Source organism: Culex quinquefasciatus, chromosome 3 (assembly GCF_015732765.1).
Source record: "Culex quinquefasciatus strain JHB chromosome 3, VPISU_Cqui_1.0_pri_paternal, whole genome shotgun sequence".
Taxonomy (NCBI): domain Eukaryota; kingdom Metazoa; phylum Arthropoda; class Insecta; order Diptera; family Culicidae; genus Culex; species Culex quinquefasciatus.
In genome coordinates this window covers 36,471,465-36,496,333 of record NC_051863.1, presented here as the reverse complement: position 1 = coordinate 36,496,333, position 24,869 = coordinate 36,471,465, and the positions used below count along the sequence as shown (strand labels likewise).

At 34.8% G+C, this 24,869-nt stretch overlaps 1 protein-coding gene and 1 long non-coding RNA gene across 3 annotated transcripts in view; one reads left to right on the top strand and one right to left on the bottom strand.

The window, feature by feature from the left end:
- Positions 1 to 24,869, bottom strand: part of LOC6039745 (ATP-binding cassette sub-family G member 4) — a 73,145-nt gene that overhangs the window by 46,215 nt on the left and 2,061 nt on the right. The window contains exon 1 of one of the 2 annotated variants that reach the window (XM_038258728.1): positions 10,612 to 11,828. The exons of the other annotated variant lie outside the window; for it this stretch is intronic. The gene's annotated coding sequence lies outside the window, so the exon portion shown is untranslated. Of the gene's footprint in view, positions 1 to 10,611; positions 11,829 to 24,869 lie in introns of those variants that run through there. 2 annotated transcript variants of the gene reach the window in all.
- Positions 23,057 to 23,673, top strand: LOC119768606. Its single transcript, XR_005278101.1, has 2 exons — positions 23,057 to 23,231; positions 23,300 to 23,673. It is a non-coding gene; the product is annotated as an uncharacterized LOC119768606 (long non-coding RNA).

Below are 24,869 nucleotides of genomic sequence, written 5' to 3'. Positions count from 1 at the left end.
CGAAATATAGGTCGCAACAAAATTTCAACTTTATTTTTCGATGTGAAATCAAAAAATACTTTGGTGAAATGAGCATGAGCATGAGCATGGTTGACTGTCAATGAGCTGCTACTCCGTTATTGACAGATCAGCTTTAAAGAAGAAGTTAAACAATGAATCAAAAATTATCAGTGGGAGCCAACCATCCGTTCACTGTTTAACCTCTGAAGATCCCTACTTTATTAGTCAATACCGGCGCCCTCCTAAGAAGCCTGCAGTTCAACGAAAGGGAGGAATGTTAGTCCGATAGTTGAAGTTGCAGACTCGTCAAGCACATAGTTTCTCGCTATATACTTGTTGATACCGCTTGAGACCGTTGAATCCACAGCATTTCCTTCAAGCATCACGTGATTTATATTTTTTTCGGATTAGTAGGTTAAGGTATTGGCTTTTTGATGCCTTCCGCCCTACGACGCTATGGGAAGGACTTTCATAACAGTCCCGTCGGCGAGCCTTCCGAGCAACGATGCTATAGGAAGGTCTTTTTGGTTAACACACAAAATCACTCACACACAGTTATTTTGCTCTACTATTAACTCGACGATCCAAATTGTCATTGCGTCTTTCGATCATTATATGGAAATGGCTTTTTCACCACAAAAAAATAAAACCTTATTCGAAAAATGTTAACACAGTCCACCCGACGCCGTGCCTTCCGATCAACGATGATATAGGAAGGGCTTTGAAAATCACAAAACATCACTTTTAACTCCGAATATTTTTTTACGACCACTTACTTTACTTTGGTGAAATTTTGATAAATTGCACCGTTTTTATGTTATAACCATTTTTAGGTAACTTTTTTGAAAATAGTCACAGTTTTCCATTTTTTAAAATAAGTGCACATGTTTGCCCACTTTTGAAAAACATATTTTTGAAAAGCTGAGAAAATTCTCTATATTTTGCTTTTTTGAACATTGTTGATACGACCCTTAGTTGCTGAGATATTGCATTGCAAACGTTTAAAACAGGAAAATTGATGTATTCTAAGTCTCACCCAAACAGCTCACCATTTTTTAATGTCGATATCTCAGCAACTAATGGTCCGATTTACAAAGTTAAAGTATGAAACATTCGTGAACTTCCGATCTTTTCGAAACCAATACTTATTTTTTTAAGTCAAGACTTACAATTCAATAGTGCCAAATATTCAATATAACGCCCTTTAAAAATGTTAGTCATGACTCAACTTTTCAAAAATATTTTTTACAAAAGTAAATCAAAAAATGAATCCCTGCGACTATTTTCAGAAAAACATACCATAAAATGGATATAACTTGAAAACAAAGCACTTAATCAACATTGCACTCAAATAGTTTTACATCGGAAACTAAAAAAATCAGTATTGATTCAAAAATTCATAACTCGGTCAAAGTTTTTTGGCACACTCTGAAAATTTCTGAAAAGTTGACATTAGATGTCCCATAAAAAACATCAGAAATTTTTTTGAAAATGTGTTTTTTTTTTGGTAAATCCAGTTTTAGTGACGAAAAGTGAAATTTACAATTACAAAAAAAAATTACCCTGTATTATTTTTTTCAGTTCAGCCCTATAGCCATACCAGAAACTTTGCCGAAGACAGCAAATCGTTCAGAAAATTCCTTCTTAAGATACAGATTTTTGAATTTTCATATATCATTTTTGTATGGACAGATGCCAAATTTGTATGGAAAATTATTTGGACAAACTAATGATGCAAAATGGCTTCTTTGGGCATACGCTAAGGCTACCAACTCTTGTTGAGCAAAAATCCGTACACTTTGCCGATATGACACCATGGTACAGTCAGCCGGACCCTAAGATGACAGTTTTCGTGAGTTGCGCATATTCACCGACAGATGGCCAGTGGGCCTACTCGGAGTCCGCCCATTAATTACGCAACTCGAAATTTACATGGAAAATTTTCTTTTCGTGACGGCTTTCGCGGCACGCTCACTTCATCTGTTCTAGACTAATATTTGAACGTGGCGTATCTCTGAACAAGTTTTTTAAGAAAATGATTCCATACTGCTTATTTTGTCGTTTTAAATCGAAACAAGGCAAAAACTATGTTTATTTAAACTATTCGCCATTTTCAAAAGTTTAGCTAGATAATAACGAAAGCCGCCATCTTAGGCCCACTGGGCCCACAAAAAAGGGTACGCTCAGTTTGTATGGGAGCTGTCAATATGCTCCCGGGTTGGGTACAGTAGTTGTTCGAAAACTGGGCTGAGAACGTAGCCCAGTCACCGAATGTTGCTCGTTAACAAAAAAATAACGATGGGACCACCGATGCATAATATTTCCCAGATGAAATATAAAAATAAAAGTTATTCAAATTTATTTACAATGCTTACTTTTCATATTTCTTTAATTGTAACTTGAAATTAAACAAAAGTTTGAAAAAAGTTTTTTTTAATTATTGAATAATATTTTTGCATCCATTAACCCCTCGGTAATTTTGTTTTGTTTTGGTTATTTGACGTTTGTCTGTTTTTTAACTGGGCTACAGCTGAGAATTCAGTAAAGTCTAAAATACTAAATCGTTAACTGAAATTTCAGTAGATGAAAATTCAGTAAAACTTTACTGTATTTCAGTAAAAAAAATTAAAAGTCCAAGCTTAACATTTTAGAAAATTTATGGGTTGGAAGTTTTACTTATTTTTTTTGTGACCAATGTTTTGAAAAAATGTAATTTTTTTAGGGGTCAACTGGCCATGTTTTTTACTAACATTTCTTATATTTTAAGTAAAAATAAGTATGCACTAATTTTTTAATGTGAAAAATAAGAAAAAAAAATAAAAAGTGAGTGTAAAAACATTGAAAAAAATTTGATATGCAAAATGTTGTGATAGGAGGTGGTAGAATAGGTCAAATACTATCAAAAACAAACATAATCCCAACAAGATAAATGCAAATTAAAATATTAAACATGTAACAAGAAAAACGTAAAACAAGAGAGGTAAAGATTTCTGTAGAATAAAAGTTGTTTAAAATGACCTAATAAACACGGGAAAAATAATAATTTTCAAAAAAAAAATTGGCAGTAGAGGGACCTCGGATTTGTGATCAGGGACAAAAGTTACCCCTAAGGACAAAGTTACACGCAAATCGAAGAGGGGTCCTGGCAATTTTTTCCAATTTCATGTTAGTTGGCAGAGAATTACCCAGCTGCATTTTCATCAGTTTTGAGTTAATGATGCAGTTTGATTCAAAATCGTGTGCTCTTTCAGAAAAGCCTATAACATCCAGTACTTTGTTCTAGGGATCATGAGAAAGTCTTGTTAATTCAACACGTTGTTTTATGTGTGGGACAAACTTGCCATGCGTCTTTTCAACTTGCTGGTTTTGCGTATGAGACATTTATGCGAACATGGGCTGTAGATCCGTATGGAAATCTTCAATCATTATCATCTAAAGAGCATACATACCTCAATAAAACTATATTTTTGTTCTCGAATGTCTTAAAAATAGGAAAAAAAAAATCAAAATATTGGTTGGAATAGCTAGTCTGGTATTGTTCCAGTAGACTTGGTGGTGTTCTTGTTAAACTGAAATACAAAAATTTTGTTTAACTGAATTTTTAATCAGAATTGTCTACAAAAATCTCACCTTGGGCAATTCTGGACGAGGCCCTAATTCATTCTGAAGCGAACCCCAAACCTTAACCGATTTGGCTCAAAATTTGCACAGTTGCTTATTTTTGCCTAAGGAATCGAGTCAGGGGTATTCCTTCTGTCGATTTTTTTTTTTATTTTCACCCTAATGTCGCTTCAAACTCTGTCATTACATGATTTGTATAATATACTTTACCACGTCTTATTTCAAAACATCCCAGGTAGAGACCATCAACAACTGGGTAAATTACCATCATCATTAATGATTCACAATCATTACCACACTGTGCTATTAACAAGCACTAATAGACCTCTCTTCTGGCGAACACCGTCCTTGGCAATGCATCACCTTAATTGCCACCCTGCTGAAAGCCGTTCTAGTTGCTTTAGGAGGATAGTACACAGTTGGGTCAGTAGCAAATGTCACCGATTTGTTGGAGCAGATTAAGGGACCATGCGTTTCTATACATGAGATGAATTCCACTTCCATTCACCGAAGACAGTTGCTGAATAATTAAAGTCTGCAGCTCTCTTATGGCCTCTGACTCCCTCCAACTGGGTGATGCATTTCGCTCTCCAGAAGCAGAAGTTGGAATGAACGTCGAACGCGGCATGAAAATCAGGTCAAAGTGTTGCACCATCATTATCCCGCGGTGAGATTGCAAACAGGTGTGCTTCCTCCTTGGAACTCCCTGCAACGCCGCATGCTTTCTTTGGGTGTGGTGTCGGCAACTGATGAAAAATTTATGCAATTTCATCGTGTGCCTTGCCAATCAATATCGGTGAGTGTGGTTATCGAGTTTTTATTTTCTCACCATAACATGGTACTTCCCCAGTGGTAAATTATAAATATACGATTTGCGCAATCGGCAATGTTTCGCTGAAACGCTTCTTTGGGAAAAGTTTGTTCTCGTCCAGCGTGCAAGCGGTTCTTCCGGTCCTCCTGGTACACATTAATTATGCAACAGCATTCCTTCCGTGTCTATGGTTGCCATTAATTATCGGGCGAGTAGAACGCCGTCCATAAATCCTGCTCAAGTCTCCGAGCGTCAACGTCGCGCCGGCGTGTGTCAAGTAGGGGATCATGAGGACAAAGATTGGTATTAATTTGACAGGGATTGGGACGGGTTGCGCATTCCATTTAATAATAAATGATTCTTGGAAATCTAATACATAACTCTGTTCAAATTCCATGAACATTGAGGATCTTTCAGAGTTGTTCTAACATACAATAGATTGTCAAATAAATTTGATTCGATTTGTTCAAAATAATTGTGTTACCCTATTCTGCTACATATTCCTTTGTGCTTTTTCCCGATGTTTACATTACATTGCACGTGTTGTCAAACGCAAAGAGACGCAAGTTGTCCTTCTGACAAAAGGCATGAATCACCCACCACCACCCAGCCAAAGCAGTCTCCGGCCGAAGTGAGATTGATGTAACACCATTACAGCAAACACCACCCAACCCTACTAGTAGGTGCTCGTGTACTTGCCAGAGTTTAGTCATTGCTACTAAGCGACTGTTGTTGATCTATAAATCTGTTGTGATGGTAATCTGTTGTCGGAAGTGTTTGTCGCTGTCACCCTTATCTGATTCGGGGTTCTGTATCGGCCAGTGAAGGGATTAAATATTTAAAAAACATACTATGGTGGAAAGAAAGTAGCCACTTGGCTGCCAACCACGGTTTCCACTGGCTGTTATAATAATAGTAAAATCAACACACCATCGCAGATATAGACGAAACACAACCCCGATTGATACAAGGTTCGAACATGGAAAGCAGTGTTTATACAGCCAATCTGGGTCAATTAATCGGCAATTGATCGACTACGGTTCGAATCGATAGAATTGTGTAAACCCATGCGTTAACGTTATAGAACTTGGACTTTTCTTGTTAGGAAAAGATTGTGCTATTGTATCAATCGAGCCTAGCTTGTCTGCTAACACAACAGCACTTGTTATTATATTTTTGAGCATGTTTTTATGTATTTGTAATTAATGCCTAACATTTGGAGCTATGCAAATAGAAAAGAAAAAAACACAAATAATTTTTCAACTTTTTAAGAACGCATTATGAAATATATTAATTGAAAAAAAAAATACAAATTTCATAATGCTTCAAAAATAAAAACCTTGAAAAACAAAGTGGATTTCATGTAAATTTGGGGGTTCGTTGGCCGAAATAATTAGACCCTAATTTATTTGTTTATTTTCGGAAAAACCGCATTTAAAAAAACAGCTCAATCCACCTACATGGTTGATGCATTCCTCACTCCTAACCAAAAATGGGTCACTTTTTGGAAACAAAGTGCGCTGACAATATGATTTTAGTTGTGGAACCAATTATGTTCAATGAAGATCTAGTCTCAAAAAGTATTGACAGAGCTGCCAGATCTTCGATCTTTTATAACGTCATGATTCGAAATCCAGCCACTTAGCAGCATATCATTTTTGTTATAGCTGGAAAAAAATCATGTAATAAGTTGTGGTTTGGTTGAGCGTTTTAGCAAAATTCATTACTGTGAATACAAAGAGACGAGTTGTTCCTTTTAATTCCGCTATATATTTTTAATATCTTGACATATACGTATTTCGCCTACTACTTGCAGACTTCATCAGTGTTCTGTTCTCGACTGTAATAAGTTGGAAAAGTAGAAATATCATCAGGTAGTATAAACAGTCTGTTTTAAAAGAATTCATGCAAAATTTGTCTTTTCTAACATTTTTTTATCAGAATTTTAAAATTAAAGTGACTTGTTGTGCATCGAATTCCTGACACCAATAAAAGCTTATTCTTATTCTGGACACTCGATTTTGCTTATGAATCGCAAAAATTTGGACTGAAATGTTAGTGATGGCATTCTTCAGGTCTCAAATAAGCTGATAACATCAAAACAATCGATATTTTATATAAAAATTTTCTTAAATTTAAGGAAATCAAAACCATAAATTTCTGCTTTGCCTTCCTGGTGCTTCGGACGCCTATGAAATATTTCAGTGAAATGTTTCAAATTAGCATAGCATAGCATAGCATTCATAATGAGAACTTATATCCAAACAATTGATAAAACAAGATGAGGTGTCCGGGTTTCGAAGCGTCCGGGAATTTGGAACGTCGTTCAAGTACCCCTGAGATTTGGGTCATTCGATTTTTTTTTAATACGTTTGAAACTTGTTTGGTACCTTCGGTATGCCCAAAGAAGCCATTTTGCATCATTAGTTCGTCCATATAATTTTCCATACAAATTTGCCAGCTGAAAATTCAAAAATCTGTATCTTTTGAAGGAATTTTTGATCGATTTGGTGTATTCGGCAAAGTTGCAGTTATGAATAAGGACTAATCTTTAAAAAATGATGCATGGTAAATTGTTTTTTGTGATTTTTAATTTCTTTTTTTGTTACTAAAAATTGATTAGCAAAAAACACTTTTTTTTATTTTCTGATATCAAATGCCAAATTTTCAGAAATTTCCAGAACGGGCAAAAAATATATGACCGAGTTATTTTTTTTTTAATCCATAGGGACCATCCATAAACCACGTGGACAACTTAGGGGGTATGGCGATTGTCCACGCTCCATACAAAAAAGATTTTATTTGTATGGAAATTGTCCACGATGGGGGGGGGGGGTTTGAGATTACCAAAAAAGTGTCCACGTGGTTTGTAGATGGTCCCATACTGATTTTTTTTTTTCAAAAAACGAAATATTGATCGCAAAAATTTTTCAACTTCATTTTAAGATGTTAAATCGAATTTGCAATCAAAAAGTACTCTAGTGAACTTTTGATAAAGTGCATCGTTCTCAATTTATAGCCATTTTTAAGATACTTTTTTGAAATCATTTTTTTAATACACAGCAAAAAATCCGATGATAAAATTGCATGCAAAAGCATGCACATCACCTTCGTCAAAAAAGACGCTTAATACTACGCACTGCATGTACATTTTTTTTTCACGCAAAAAAAGTTGCAACCGACGGGATTCAAACCCAGCACGAACAGTGAGGACTGGCGCCTTAGCCCGCTCGGCCATCAGACCGATAAGGAATCGAAAGGATAAACGCATACATGAGCTTGACATTTCGGTCAAGTAGGTTTCCCATACTGATGGGCTACATATTTCAGGGTGTAATATTACATAGAATTTTATAAAATAATGCAAAATTTATTTTACACCTATGCCTTTTACACGCAACTCGATTAATACGTTACTTGCTGAGTAGTTTTTTTTAATTTGTGCCCATGTTTGCCCATTTTTGAATAAAATATTTTTGAAAAGCTGAGAAAATTCTCTATATTATGTTTTTTGAACTTTGTTGATAAGGCCCTTAGTTGCTGAGATATTGCCATGCAAAGGTGTAAAAACAGAAAAATTGATGTTTTCTAAGTTTCACCCAAACAACGCACAATTTTTTAATGTCAAAATCTCAGCAACTTATGGTCCGAACATTCGTTAAATTTTCCGATCTTTACGAAAACAATATATTCAAAAAAAATCAAGCCTAACATTTCAAAAGGGCGTAATATTGAATGTTTGTCAATAAGCTTGAAGCGATAATAGTTAGCTACAAGTTTTTCAAAAAGCATCTGAAAGTAGACATTCCGAACTGCTTATGCTTAAAATTTCAAAAAGGTTTTTCAAAACACGAGCGAACACCAGCAATTTGAATTTTGAGTTAGGTTTGACAAATCGTTCAATATCATATACTTTTGACCACTGAAGGGCTTGAGACAGGGTAGCCACATCTTCAATGTTTTGGACTAGTTGGAAAGGTCTCTCGATTACCTAACCAACGGTGGGTCGGATGATGGATCTGGCCATAGTTTACATGCATTTAAGGGTAAAAAAAAGTGGGAACCGGATTTATGTAGAAACACATTGTTATACATAACTTTTGAAATTTGAGAATCATTTAAGAATATCGCCTTTGACGAAATTTCGACACAAATACCACTGCCTTATATGGATAAATCATTTGTTTAATATTTCTGTGTGGTATATACGGTATTTTTTTCTTTTTGATTTTTTCGGGAGTTATCTGTAATCTCCAATAAGTCTCTTAAAAGTGACAAACTGTCAGATTTTACACGGAACTCACACTTACTTTTATACCAAACGTTTGGTAATTAGACGATTTTCTTAGAACTAAATTGATTGAATTATTTACAAGATTCATACCTTAGGGTATTTTAACCATTAGTGGACTCCCTAGTAGAGCCGATGCACATTTTTCACAAATTTTCAATATTTTAAGCTCTTTTTCATAACCCTTTGCACAAAACAATGAAAACTGAAGTTTTTTGAACAATTTTGACTATTTGTTTCATCAGTTTATTTGTTTTTGAGCAGAAAAATTGCCATTTAAAAAAAAGTTTTTTTTTGCCTGTTATAGACCCCCTTTTCCTATAGTGGACCTGGGTCCATAAACCGATTGTGGACCCGGGTCCACTATAGGCAAACTGTTATTTTTATACCAAATTTAACCGATATTTGATGTTTTGATGCATGGTGTAGGTCTAATGATAGATATAATGAATAAAAGATGGATTTTGCTCACTTTTCATCATAAACAAATATGTTTTGTTAACAAATTTGGCTTCAAACAACATAAAAACCTAACAGACATTTAAAAACATTTATTTCCAAAAAAGATCAGAGAAAACGTTTCAAAAATCACTGTAAATATAAAAATAATAAAAAAGTAATTTTGATGCACATTTTTTCATATTAATTACATAAATGGTTGACCGAAACTTAACAATAGATTTGTTTACAGTTGCTGATAAAACCACGCATGTTTATTTTAAAAAAATGTTTTGTTCTTGATTTATTATTATAAAATATCGTTTGAAATGATATTATAATGCTTCAGTTAAGTAAAATTGACTATAGTTTTTATTTATTATATTTTTTTACGGCTTCAGCATTTTTGGTACTTTTAACATGAAACAGCTATATTTATACTCATAATTGAAAAAATATGCGTTTAGGTTGATAACAACAAGCATTTATTGTATGTTTAAGAGAAACTTTTGCTTAAATACACAGTTTTCTTCATTTTTGAAGGTTTAATTAACAGGGGTCCACTTTTGGAAAAGTTTGAATTTTCGTTGTCCTATATTGGACCCCCCTAATTTTTGCTCGAAAATGAGCAGTTCTTCGCTTTATTCTAGTAAAGTTCCTTAAACTTACATTATTTCGACTTGCTGAAGTTAAATAATCAGTCAAAAAATGATTGAATAGTTAATTCAATCATAAAATATAAATGCAGTTTTGTTGTGAAAATACTGTGGCCATGGCTGATTTCTGATGTCGAACTCAAAACACTTATTTTGGTAAAAAGGACAATTCAATATCAGTCAACATTGTTTTAAATGAACATGAGAAATAAAAGATTTGTAGGAAACAAAACGCTTGAAATTGTGATTTTATTGAATTTTTCATCAAAAACCCTCCAGAGGGTCCACTATAGGAAAGGGTTCCACTAATGGATAACGTACCCTAATTCAATTCAATGAGAACTTTAAGGATGGTTTATGAAAAAAAACTTTAAGGATGGGGTTTTGAAGATTAATTGGACAATTGGGAAAGTTGGTTAGCCTTAACTGACTAATTTCTCTTGGCATATTTGGTGAATGATTTTTTATGAACTATTTTTTTGACTTGTTCTCAAGATGAACATAAGTTATTAATTTATTTTTTTATCCTAATACTGAAAATAAAGATCGACTGCTTGCATGTTTCAGATAAATGCTTCGTTAGTAATTTCAAAACTTTTCAATTTTCTGAGTGCTTTCTCAAGTGAAACAGAATGCCATAAAAATGACTCATGTGCGCAAAATTCCTCTAAACAATTTAGCACCAATTTTCCGCACTGAACCGCGGTTTTGTTTCCATCATTTTTGTTTCGTTGCTGCCCGCTAAGTTGATTAGATTGTGTCCCGTCTGGTTGTGTCACCACAAAGTTACTTACATCGAAATGCTCTTTTTCCCGTCCTCTCCTCCGGTCCGGTGCGCCACACACTTCCGGGTTTTCCCTTTGAACCAACTTGTTAAATGCTTGCCGCACCGAGGTCGCTTGCACTCGGAACTCCAAGTACAACAAACAAACACACACCAACACACTAGCAGCCGTCGCCGCCGCCTACTCGTCGTCGTCGTTATCAGCGTGAGAATTTTATACGCGAGAGGGCGATGGTGAGGGAAAACAAAGAGAGAGCGAGTGCGGGGTGATGAGAGAGGAGAGAGCGTGTGGCGAACTGACTTTTGTTTATTACGTTATCAGAACGCAACGAAAACAAACTGCTGACGCCGCGGCTGCTGTCACCGGAAGACAAGTCGGGCAGAGCAGATCTTGTCCGATGAACATCAAAATCTTTCCTCGATTGTGGTCGTCACATCTGGCGCACCAACACACCTTTGCCGCTGGAGAGCGCGCGGTGGAAAACTTTATCTCACGCGCACTTTTCACTCTCTGGCTCTCTTCGATTTGGAAAATTGTTTGGATTTTCCTCGCTCTCGAAACGCTGACTTTCGCACTTTGCTGGAAAGTCTAGGATCGATTTCTATAAAGATTTCATTTTTTTCGGAAACCTTCAAAAAGATTTTCACTCAACATACACGAGCAAGCATACTTAATTAGATGAAAATCTTGTTTTCAAACAGATTAACACGTCATTAGCGTCGTTTGGTGCAGCACTGTTTACGGAATTCAGATTATTATTATTTTCTATTTTTAAATTCGCTCACAAATTTTGGTTGATCTATTTCACTTTTTTCCCTTCACAATACAGGTTGAAGCTTCTTCTGGTTTGATAATTCACCGCTGGGTGGGTCGAATTAGCAGCATCCTCAGATTTGTAAAGGTCCAAAATTCGAAGAATTCACGGGGCCAAACTCCGTCGACTTGTTCGATACCTGGAAGCCCAGCAGTGGTCAACAAAGGTCATCCTCAAATTTAGAAAACACCCCACAATGTTACCACAACTCAAAGCCGAAAATCTTCCTCAAAATTCACGTTTCCCGCAAACTACACAATTTCACAACTTGAATAATTGGCCAAAAAGTTGCAAATTTCAAGTCGGTTTTCGCAGACGATTGGGGCCGCGCACGAGAACTTTTCGGTCGGTCCCTTCGTCTGGCAAACTCCTCTCAGACTGAATCGACCACCGACCGACGAACCAACTGGTAGAGCAGCAGCAGCAGAAGAAGAGCGCACATGAATTGGCCTGCCCTCGTCTGTGAATGGCAGGCTCGGGTTGGTGATGGTGACCCGAGTGGGTGGAGGTTGGATAATTTGAACAGATTTTATATTATAGTCCACACTCAATCATGCTCAGTACTAGCTTAAAATAAAAAAATATATAAATAAATAAATCACGTTGGATAATCGAATCTTCAGATAATTGAATCAAGATATCTGATTCGTCGTCTTACCTTCAATTGCTGAACTAAAAGCTGGTGTTTTTTAAAGGTCCAATAAACAATATTTTCATTTTTGCTTTTTAGGCGTTTCAATGCCCCTGACTGAAAGCGACTTTAATAACACCAAAAAAAAAACCAAAAATTGTAAATTCTGTTTAGAGTACCCTTAAAAAACTATAGAAATATTACCTTGACTTTCTCTGATCATACTCACATTTGGTTGAGCTATTAATACATCAAAACATGTAACAATCGCAATTTTGAACCACATTAAACCACACCTATTTTTTGGCACCGCCCCAAAGATTGGGCGTTTTTCGCCGGTTTTCAAAAATAAAAACTCTTTCTTCAAATGGCCATATGAAACGAAAAATCTAGAGCAACACGAGAAAATGACGAATAAGCATTTTGACAGTTTGAACTGGTTTGCAAATTTCAATAGATATCGTTTTCACAAAACTCGAATGAAATGAGAAATGATAGAGCAAAAATCGACTGTTTTTTTTCTAGAGGAAATTGGGCTCTAAATATTTTGACAAAGGACCTTTTTTCAGTGGAAATTTCTCTAAATATTTTGACAAAGGACTTTTTTTTTCAGTGGAAATTTGAATAATGGTGTCATGGTGTCAGAAAATGATAGATTTTTGCTCTATCATTTTCGTTTCAAAGATATGGTTATTTGAAAATAGAGAAATTAGCGGTTCCAAAAAAGAAGGGGTGGTCCAATTTGGTTCAAAATCAGGATTCTTACATGTTTTGATAGTATCAATAGCTCAACCAAATTTGAGCTTGATCTGAAAAAGCCGATTTTGAATTTGTACTTTTTTGTGTACAGTTGATGCGAAATGATATGATATGCATGACCAAAATAATAGTTTTCCCGTTCAAAAAGTTACTCTAAGATTCCGCGAGTGAAGGACAATTGATTTATAATGAAAAATAGTCATTTCTTTGCAAAATGTTACCGTAAAGAGGATGTCTCTCAGCAGCTAGGAGTCCGATCATCAAGGTTATAAAAAATATAAGTTGTAGTAAATTTGTTCAGCTTTTCAAAAAGTTGCGTTTTTAAATAACGAAAATTTTGGTACCCTAACATGTATAGGTCACCGCTGAAATTTTCATGTTATCGCTGTTTTCGCAATTCGCAATTTTCAGTGTAAGAACGGGCCTTGACCGATCTTATGCACTAGGTTCCCGACGAACACGCACTGCCCTTACACCTACATCTCACCCTTGCTCTGAGTCAGTACGAGCAGCACGCTAGAACACGCTTTGAGTGTTCGTGCCAGGCATGCACACCTTCTTTTCCGGTTACGCATTTTAACTCGGCCGGGGGTGGTACATTACGTAGGGTTTGATGTAAGTATAAGCGCCTAACCATTTATAGTGTGCCTATCAACTTTCATTAAAGCAAAAACTGTTTTATTTTTAGTTTGAATTTAAAAACTAATTGTTATTTACTGTGTATTGTTTTCTCCTGAAATCTTCCCTATTGTTGAGTCTGTCTATCTGTTGCTATTTCTTTTGTCGCGGTGTTTTGTTACAATTTTTGGTCCTAAGCATGTTATAAAAGTTTACCAAAAATACAATAGTAATATTTGTGTTAATCCTTTAACCATTCCATAAATTGAGTAAGGGCTCAAACCTCACTTGTTTGAAAAAAGGGTGAAGATTGAAAACAATAGACAGTAAAAGAGAATTTATTTTATAAAAATCAAGTATCAATAGTAAGAGAATGATGAGCGTATTTTGAAGAGTAAAAAAAAAAATGAGAAGCTAGATGTATTACATGTAAAATTAGACAATAGTTAATAAATAGAGATACGAAACAAGCTTAGATTATAGTAATGATAATTTATAGGACAGATAAAGAATTATTAAAATAAATAAATTCGCAATAAAATCAAAAAAGATTAGGCGAATGATAAATAGACTTGATATTACTAGTACATTAAGGAAAAGTATATTTTTAAGGAAAAAAAAAAAAACAAAACAAAGTTTGTTACAGCAGTATCAATTGATAGAAAAGAGTGGAAAAGCTTTGAGAGATAAGAGAATCAAAAGTTAGTAAAATTAAAATCAAATGGTGGATATTAAATAGAAGAATCAGTGAAGAATTGGGAATCAGAAGAGCAAAATAAAAATAGGAGATAGCTGGTAGCTGAGAATGAAGAGAAGAGAAACCCCGTTGTGCGATGTTTCAGGTACATCCACAGCAGTTGACTCAACATACTGCGAATCAAAACAATACCGTCTACAATCACAAATTACTTCCCTTCCCCACATTGTCGCGCCCCTTTCTTTTAGCCGTCTCGACTCTGACCCGCGGTGGTCAAAGGTTTACGATCCGTTTCCACAGGCCACCAGCTAGGTCATCATGAAAACCAAGCCAACGTGGAGGTAAGAAAATAGGACACTCGCAAGGAACCAGAGCTATACTGTTCTGATCAAGATAATTCGGATGATCTAACAGAACTACGGATGTAGTTAGTTACGCTCCTTCCAGGATGTTCCTTACGTGGACGTCAACCGAAGAGCACGCAACAAGGTCAGTGCCATTGCATGATCTTAGGTATCAATCCTTGGCCTGCATGTTATCGCTGTTTTAGTGAAAAAATACGATTTTTTTCCCGTTTTCGTCATTTTTCCACTTTTGCACGTGGCGCGTCGAAAAACCCTATTTTTATTTTCAAAAAATCGTATCTCAAGGTATTGAAAACATAACTTCACCATTTTTTGATATATTATGTAAAATTTTCCGAGGAATCGGGTAAAAATATTTTCAGGCTCTTTGATCCCGGTACCTTCAAAACAGCATTTTAAGTTTTCATACGACCTTTTCAAATGTTATGCTAGATTTTTGAAACTTCTTACTATTTTTCCAAAAAGCCAAACTAATCACCTTTCTTTTGCGTCCAACACAGCTAAAATCGGATGAAATGGTGCGGAGATATGATTTTTTTAAGTGGTTTTTGCGAAAATCGTCGAAAATTGCCATTTTTCGGACCACCCTAACACGGTGTCACCCTGGCTAAACATGGCCAAACAAAAAAAATACGGGTCTAATTATTTTGGCCATAGAACCCCCAGAAAAAATTGAGCGCGATCGGAGAACTTTTTTTTCGAATCGTGCTGTTTTTGTGAGGATTTGCTGTATAATGATGCAGGAAAAAAAAAGTACATAAACAGTAGAGGTGGGCAAAATCGCCCTTTTTTAGGAGCCGCTCATATTCGTTCGCTCATTTAAAAGAGCCGATCTTTTGAACGGCTCTTTCGCTCTTTTTCAAAATTTGGATGATAGGGTTTTTTTAAGAATCGTATGATTTTATAAGTAATTTGACATTGGACTTTTACAAATTATTTGATAATCAAAAATAAAACTGAAAAGGAGAAGATGCCGTTGAAAACCATAATTCTTGACGGTCTCTATGTCAAGATTTCTACTCGAACCTAAACATTCGAGTAATTGAATGGCATCCAAACTTAAATCAAGGATGTTGGAAAAATTGCTATTATTTTTGAAATTGCGTTGAATTGAACTATTGCTGATATTTTATTTGAAGAAAACATTCTGCGAACTCTTTTCTACATTCTGATTTAATCGATTAAGTCTATAAACACTAAAATTTAATCGGACAAAAGGATTTATTTTTTTCCAAAATCTCTAAACTATTCAGTATATTTTTGGCTTTACTGAACATATTATGCAATTTGAAATGCTCAAATTTTTATCCCGGTAATACTTTAAAGTACAATCAGTTGCAAAGTTTTTTCTTGTTATTTAAAAAATCATTTACTTTTGAGATTGATTGTTATTATATTTTATTGAAATATTTTAAATTGAATTTTCAATTCTCAAAAACAAATCAAATTCTATTTTTTTTTAAATTCAATAAATCATATTTATAACAAAAATCATGCCATGCCGGTTCTTTCAAAACATCGAAGTTTAAAAAAGAACCGCGGTTCTTTTGTAAGCCACGGTTCTTTCGCTTTTTCAGTGAACCGGCTCTTTGAGCGGCTCGTTCTTTTTTGCCCACCTCTAATCTGCAATCTCTACATGTTTGGCTAGCAGTGCTGTTTATTAAACAGCTACACAGTACAACTATGGGATCGTTCTTTTATTACGTAACGCAATATTTGAGATTTTTAACCCCCTCCCCCCCTTCGTAACAAATCGCAACAGTTGAGGGATCCCACCTACCCCTCTGTAACGCGCAACACAAGGTCTTTTTTCATTTTTTTATGAATGCTTATATGAAAATTTTGCGTTACGTAACATAATTTTTCATCACACCCCCCCCTCCCCCAATTTTCGTAACATTTCCCCTAACTGCGTTACGTAATAAAAGAACACTCCCTATGAAAAATAATCTTTGTTTTTTGTCAAAAAGCATGTTTTTTCTTTTCATTTTCAACTTTGAAGATCTGCCATTCAGTGAATTTTGAACTTACAACCTTCAAACTCCGGTTTTTTTAGTTAGAATGTTGAATGTATAACATGTTTAAAACAGGGAAAGTTTTTCGATGAAAAAAAGTTGCCGAAATTGAAAAATATAATATTTAATAGCAAAAATACAGCAAAGCTGCCGATTGTTTGCTTTGACCAGACTAGAACACAATCAATTATTCAAGTTTTGCTAATGCTTGGATTTAGTTACATACAAGGTTATATCAATTCTGGAGTTTTTTTTTTGAAAAGGTCCAATAAATCAAATTTCCAGTTTTTGCTTTTTGGGTGTTTTCGAAACCGCGAGTCAGGGGAATTTATTGTTGTTTGTACCTTTTTATTGAGACACATATTTTAGAATTATTTTTTCCGAGACTGTATTTTTTTTTAGGTTAATGGCCTAACCCAAATTTATCATAATTCATATAATTTTAAAGATTGAATTATAAATAAAAAAATCCACAAAATAGAACCAGATTAAAACATTTTCAGAACATCAAACTTAGCTAAACATTTCCTGCAACCTTCCACTGCTCGGGCCACGCTGGTAGGACCATCTTGACGCTCACCCGTGGTGTTTCAGCAGAAGCCGGGTGCCGAAGGAGGGTGGGTGGATGGGTGGTGAACAAGCAGAAGATTCTCTTTCTCCCGCACAGGCCCGCGACGACGATCGTGCCAGTACCAACACAAGCGGGGACCGCAATGAAAACACAAAACCGGCGCTGGTGTTGGTGCAAATAGGAATGCAAACAAACAAACACAAAATCGGTGTAAGAACGTTTATTTGCTTGGTTGTTTGTTTGAAGTTTTGGTCGTTTTTGTTCTATGGACAGTTTTGGTGGGATAAACAATGCCCTTTTTGAAACGTCATCGCGGATCATCTCGAATGGTCATCTCTCGCTGTAGACGTTTTGGAGCTGAACGGTTGCAGCATCCCAAAACAAACAAAGCCGTCAGCTGTGTGGAAGACGACAACAGTCAAAAACATACACCTTTACAAGTTTACACAACAGGTTTTGCGGTGTGTTGGTCTGTTCTGGGGGTTTGCTCTTGGATAAAACCATCGCAAGAGAGAATCCGTAATGGCAATCCTTTTTTTATCGAGAGGGAGCCGATACGACGATGGTCAAAATCTGCAAGTGCAGCTGTGTGGGAGTGCATGAGTAATTTGCATATCAAATTCTTAAATGAGGATTAATGGTTTGAATATGTTGATAGGGTCCCGCATAATCAAAAACCATCGGGGGAATAGTCTAAACTATATTACTACTAAAATAGATGTAGTTACCACATACTTAACCATTATCATATAGTTACGGCACTATACAAAACCATAACGAAACTGATCGTCAAATGATGACGTTTTTATTGAAGTAAATCTAATGATTCTAACTATTTTTGAACTATTTGGGGAACAATAACCTTACACTAAACAGTTCGGATTGTTTAGACAACGTGACTCAACGAAAAAATGTACAAGTCCAAATAGTTCAAACAATTTATCAACTTTATTGAGAACAATATAGCAAAATTCCACAGATTTTAGATTTTTATAGTCAGAACCTGTAAGAACTAAAACCTACTATAAATGCTATAGTAGAACACAATTGATGGCGGCCACATTTTTTCGATAAGTTTGTATAATCCAAACAATTTGTCAACTTACATGAAGTAAAATTACTATACACCATACTATTTTGAATTAAAAATTTCTATAAGTCCAAATAGTTCAAACAATATTTCAACAGTATGGAGTACAATTACAGTTTGTTATATAATCCAACTATATGTTAAACGATTGGTACAAAAATTTCAACTTTTATCAAGTAAATTGATCACAGTCGATTCCTCTGGATGATAGAGAACCTTCAACACCCCCACTTCTCCTCAGATTATCAGAAAACTCCTCAAAAGAAGAAAAATGTTACGAGGGCTCATGAAATTGACTTTCACTATTCCAGAAAAAGTAGGCATGCTGTTCTTACCATACACCAAAAATATGTGTACTACATGGTGGACTATTACTGTTCACTATAAAATGAGTCAATTGTTTGGACTACTTGGACTTATCGAAAAATACTTGCCCCCGAGCTTGCTCCCTTCTAACACAACATGTCACCAAAACCACTGAAAAACCACCAACAGATATAGATCAATCGGATAAGGCGGCAGCAGTTCGGCAGCAACGTAAATAACATCACATATAATGGCGGTAAACATTCACCAACTATCGATAGAACTTAAAAATCAAATTTGATTATATCCGAAGTAGTTATCACAACAATTGTAGGGTTCATTTTTGCGGTCTTTTTAAAGTGTCGGCAAAGTAGTGTCGGTAAAGTAGTTTTTCAGAAACTATATAGGGAATAGTAAATTTTTGGGCAATGACTATTTGACGTAAAATCCAAGTTTATAAAAATATTTACATATGTATGAAAACCTCATATAGTTTTCTGCCTAACAACTAATTTCTCATATAGTAAAATCGACCAAAACTATTTTGGGAATGGAATTAATGGTTTGATATATCGTACATATATAGTTGGGTTACAATTTAATGAATAGTAGAGACCATTTGATAAATAGTTGAGTAACTATTTGTCATAAAGTAGTTATATAGTTCATGACTATGCGGGGTGCCCTTGCAAATAAGAAACTAACTCAGGCGGATTTTTTCTTCCGATTTTTTTTAAATTTCAGCAAATTTGATTAGTTTGTCTATATGTTCAAATAAATGTCGCTATTCCATTTTTTCATAACTTTTGAATTAGGGACGCCAAAACTGAATGGAAATTTGTGTGAACGAACCGTACAAAGATTTAGCCAGATCAAAAAATATAAAATTATGCAACGTTTTTGTTGAAAATTGAAGATAAAAAACATAAAAAATTAAAAAAAAAGTGAATACATACATAAAATATATCTTTTAGAGAAATCCTAACCATCGTCTCATAAAACAATTGGCAAGCTAGTTTCCTCTTGTGTTCCATTCCACCCCCTTTCAAACATCTTCCAACATCGTCGTAATCATCACCATTCCAATTCATTCCAGCCCCACTTATTGAATCGACTTGCGTCAGCTGTTAATAAATTTGAACCATCTCACTTCGATTGCGAGCCCACTGATGTGTGTATCGGTTCAGATTTAGGCGGTCCAACCCCGTCCCAAACCTCAAATCCGGCGCAGCAACCGACACCAACACCACCGAAATGTCTCATGTTCCGACTGTAGACTGTAGTTTGGTCGTCAGCGCGCAAGTCCGCGGTTTTAGTTCTCTTTCTCTGCTCAGACTCCTGCCTTAACTGGCGGCCGCTTGTGGTGGTGGTGTAGATCGTGTTTCGTTCTGGATATCCGCGAACGTTCTTCCCCTTGGTAGTCGTGACCGTTTGAGTCCACCAGAATCAGTCAGTGACACCATTAACGGGTGTACAGAAGTGACCTGATTATGCAACGTCCGTTGTTGTCGATGGCACGGGGAAGGACTTATGCGATTATGGAGCCGCCGCTAGCTTAAGGGTTCTAGGCACCTTGAGAATTAACGAGTCGATGAATAATAGCCAGAAAGGGCCGATACTGGTTGCGACATAATCGTCCGGTACCTTGGGACGACGCGAAGGTTTTGACGATTAGGGCAGCAACGGGTCAACGCGAGCAGGTCCGCATGTACTTAGAACTGCTCATACTGGGTGAGTGTGATTAGTAGGCATAGTGATTTTCCACGCTAGAAAATTGGAAATTTCATGGGGACCTCAATTTCAACACACCGAATTTCACGCAAATTTCGCGGAACGTGAAAAATGTTAAAAAAAAAATCAGAAAATCTTATGTTTAAATCACAGAAACAACTTGTTATGCTTCATTATATATTATTCTTCAATAAACTTAAATAAAACTTCACTTAAACAAAATTCTCCTAATTTTCAAAAAAGTTTCCTTCTGATTTATGGATGAGCTGTTTATATTTTTTGAAACAAGGGTAGGATATGCATTTTTTCATTTACTGGACTGAAATTTTTAATGTTCGACTAGTAAAGATTAAAAGTTTTCGCTGATTTGCATTTTATTAAATTTCATATCTAAGCATGATTAAACAATCTTGTTCAGCCAAAATGAGTAAAATTATTTGATTCCTATATTTTTTTTAAACTTTTCATCTCACTTATCGTAAACTTAATTTAAAATTAATAGGCAAATATAACATGATTTGTAACGAAATCGAAATTTTTAATTCAAAATAAAAACAGAAAACAAAAAAAAAGTTTTTCGCGGGAATCATCCACCCAAATAATCAAATATTATCAAAATTAAACAGGACCCAAAAAAAATCTGAAGTGTTTTTAAAAGGTAATTTGAAAAATAAAAAAAAAGTCTTCATTTTATTTTGAATAAAATAAAGCTGGGTTATTTGAGTTTCTATTGAAACAATACCTTTCAAATAAAATAGCAGCAAAATGTGTATTACAACGAATGAAAATATTACTAAATTTAGTTATTTTCTAAAAACCTGAAAAAAATTAACAATTCTTCAAATGGTGCATATCACGCGTTTCAATTGAAAAATAATAAAATTTAAAATTGTCTTTATGGATCAAATATTTATTATTTTGTTATTTAAAAAAACATTTGCAAAAATTGATAAATTTAACGAAGTTTAAGCCGTACACGATATCGTCAAAAATCACTAACCCTTTACAAGTAATAAAACCGCTTAACTTTGCAATAATTACACCCAGAACTGGACATCGGCATACGAGAGGGTGTACTAAGATTATTTTCATTCCTATTTGAGTTTGATGAATTATATTAAGAAAAATCGTTACAGTTTCACACAAACATACAATTTCACGGGATTTCACGGAAAAAGCAAAATTTCACGGATTTCACGCTGTCCGCGAAATCGTGAAATTTCACTAACCCTAGTGATTAGCATAGACAAAGTCGGTTGAACGCGCGAAGGTCGTCCAGCGATGTTATGCTATCATGAGTACGGGGTTTAATTCCTTGATTAGGGTAGAAGTGTATTTTTTACATTCTTTTTTTTTATTATTGCAAGTGTTGACTGCCTTGTTTGATTATATCATTTTTGTTTTGTTTTTGAGTTAAAGCATTTGAATAACGTTGACAAAATTTCAAATGGTGCAAACTATTTTTTTTGCACAAAAAATCAATTGTATTTTTTTTGAATATTTGATTTTTTTAATGTTTAGGGGACAAAAGCTGCGACTTTTGCTATGAAGAACTATATTTGATTTTTTTTTAAATGTTTTAGGGGACAAAAGCTGCGACTTTTGTTATGAAGAACTATAAAAAAAATTATGCACAAATTTGCCACCGAGCCATGATTTTTTTTAAATGTGTTTCATGAAAAAAAAAAACGAATTTTAATCGAGTTTTTACTTCAGTTTTAAATGTAAAATCTAATTTACTATCGAAAAGTATTGCTCAGATTTTTTGATAAAGTGCACCGTTTTCAAGATATATCCACCTAAAGTGTATGTTTAGCTAAAAATCATTTTTTGTAAAGTGTCCATAACTATCCACCCCTGGAAACATTTTTTTCAAACTTTTTCAATAAACACTAGCATTTTTAAAATGACCAATCTTTCATTGTTACGCCCTTTTAAAATGTTAGAGTTGATTTAAAAATAAAAACAAATGTTTTTGAGAGAATGTTTATTTTTTTCACATTGAAGATAGGACCGTTAGTATCTAGATGATGGTTTGAAGGCTGTTTGAATGAGACTTAAAAAAACTGTAATTTTTTTGTTTCTTTTTCTTTAATTCGCTGTATTTCTGCAAACAGAGGTCCAATATTTAAAATGTCTCTTAGGCAATTTTATTCAAAAATTCCTCAATTTTTCACCGTTTTATTTTTTTTAAGTTTATGTCGCCATCCCTATTTTATTTTATTTTTTTTTCATTTGAGTCTCTGACCGAAATAATGACTTTAAAATGCTTTATGATCTGATTGTGTTTAATCTAAATGGCGGCTTTTGCGATCTGAAGAAACTTTCGAGTAATCGAATCACGAAATCTCTGAATTAAAATATGATTTCGATTAGGATAATCAAAACTTCGGCTTCGAATAATCGAGTCTGAACTATATTTTATTGTTAAATGTTTCAACATTTGACTTCAAAACTAAAAGTAGATTTTTGTTCATGTTTCGATTATCCGAAGTATGTACAGAAACCTTCAGATAATCAAATTTAGGATATAGTCCAGACTCGATAATCCGAAGGCCTCGGAAAAATTTCAATTGCAAATTTATGTTATTTTGTTAGTATACACTAAAAAATTTGGAATATTACATTTAATGGAACCACTCATTTGTTTTAATATTTGTTCATGTCAATGAGAATTTGATGTGAAATTAGGTTTGTTTTGACGTAATAAGCCCAAATTTACACTGTCATGCCTTTGCCAAACATTACATTATGCGAAATCTAATAAAGCATAAAATTTAACATAATATTACATCAAATTTGATGCACATAATTGGAGCGTGTTTTTAGATGTAATGTTACATCAGATAACACAGAATATCACGCACATTTTTCATTCCACGTGTGCCGAATGTGTTGTGCAAAAAAGTGACAGCCATATTGAAAATCGTGGATGTAGCTGTGACTGGAGATTTCCCCCTCAATTATTGCCGGTATTATTACGGAACTTGGATCAAACGACCAACGGAGGCATTTACAAGCAGTAAGCAAAGGTAAATATACTATTTTTCTGTATCAATCGGATCAATTAAACCTTAATTAACTCGGGTTCTCATTACAGGTGGTGCTTTGTTTACTTTCTTTCAGACATCTTACAGAAAGCCGGTTGACCAGGAACCAAGTTCTGGACGCCGTGGATCTGCAGTTTTTAAAGCGGACTATCCGGTCGAAGAAATCATTGCCTTTTTAAAGTGAAAGATTCAGTGAAAAGTGACGGTGTGGTGAAGCTGCTAAGTAGAAGCAGATTCCCATGAACAGCGGATTCCTTTCAGCAGGGTGACCAACAATATCTGGTAAATGGACGCAGTAAAATACAAAGTGATTTCAAACAAATAAGGAAAAAAAGCCGGAAAGAATTGTTTTGGTTATGAATGAACAAAATTTGTATTTAATTATAATGAGGTCCAATAAAACATCGGTTTTGGTCAAGCTAAACATGTGTTTATTCGTCTTATAAGAAACTGCCATTTCCAATAAGAATATCGTCCAACAAAAATTGCGTGAGATGTAATTTTACACGACCTCGATTTGTGGGTTGGATCGTGTAATTTAAAATTAGACGTAATTTTACGTCTCATTTGATGCTCCAGTTATGTGCATCTAATTTGACGGAAAATTACACGATTTTTTCGTAGTGTGTAGACGTCTGAGACATTTATAAATCTAGAGTCATATCGAGCCAAACATTTCATTAGGGCACAAAGCAAAAACGTAAACATTTGGGATTACTCCACTATTCCATTCGTTAGTACACTCCCTACCTGCCCTCGAAGAATCAGATTGATAGCAATCAATTTTTATTGAAAAATCAAATAGACAAAAGGACACATAACAATATAAAAAAGTTCAATTCGTTAGTTTTTCGTGGTTAAGGAACTTTCTATGTTATAAAGTGAACTTTTCATACATTCTTAACATCAATTCACTTCAAAACAAAGTTTGGTTTACGTTTCACCAAGGATTTCTGCAGAAAAAACTTCGTCGAAATACAATATTTAATACGGCCCCGCTGCTGCTGTTCAGTACACTTTTGAAGAATTTTTATGTTTCACATACCTTATCTACACCATTCGATCACAAAACTTCACCAATTATCAAAATTTCCGCTGAATTTCTCATTATTTCTAACTAAACAACAATCAGGTGACAGCGCTTTAGTGCCCTTTCAGTTCTCTTCGAAATTGCATTTAGAAAGGGCCCATTATGAACAAGAGTTGGAAAGTTAAAAAGGCCCAATAACGAGATTTTGTAAAATTATTAGTTTTATTGCAAAAATCAACATAAATTAAGCATTAAAGCAAAGTTGAGAATAATGATGTGTTTTATCGTAAAAAGCAAAGCAATCCACTTTAACGACCCCCGGGTCTTTTGTGGTCTCTGTTGCAAGTATCTGCTCATTTCTAGGCGTCCGAAGGATGTGTGTGGTGAGTCACCCAAAACCTCTTTTACGCAAATGGACCGACGTTTTACTTTCCCATCCGATAGAAGGCCAGGAGGATAAGGCGGGAATCGAACCCGCGCCCCATAGCGACTTAGTGTTTTATCGTATCATTAGTAAAAATACCACCAGTCAAGCTTTCTTTTTAAATAGGAATTGAAACAAGCTTCACGAATCGTGGTTTTTGGTTTTG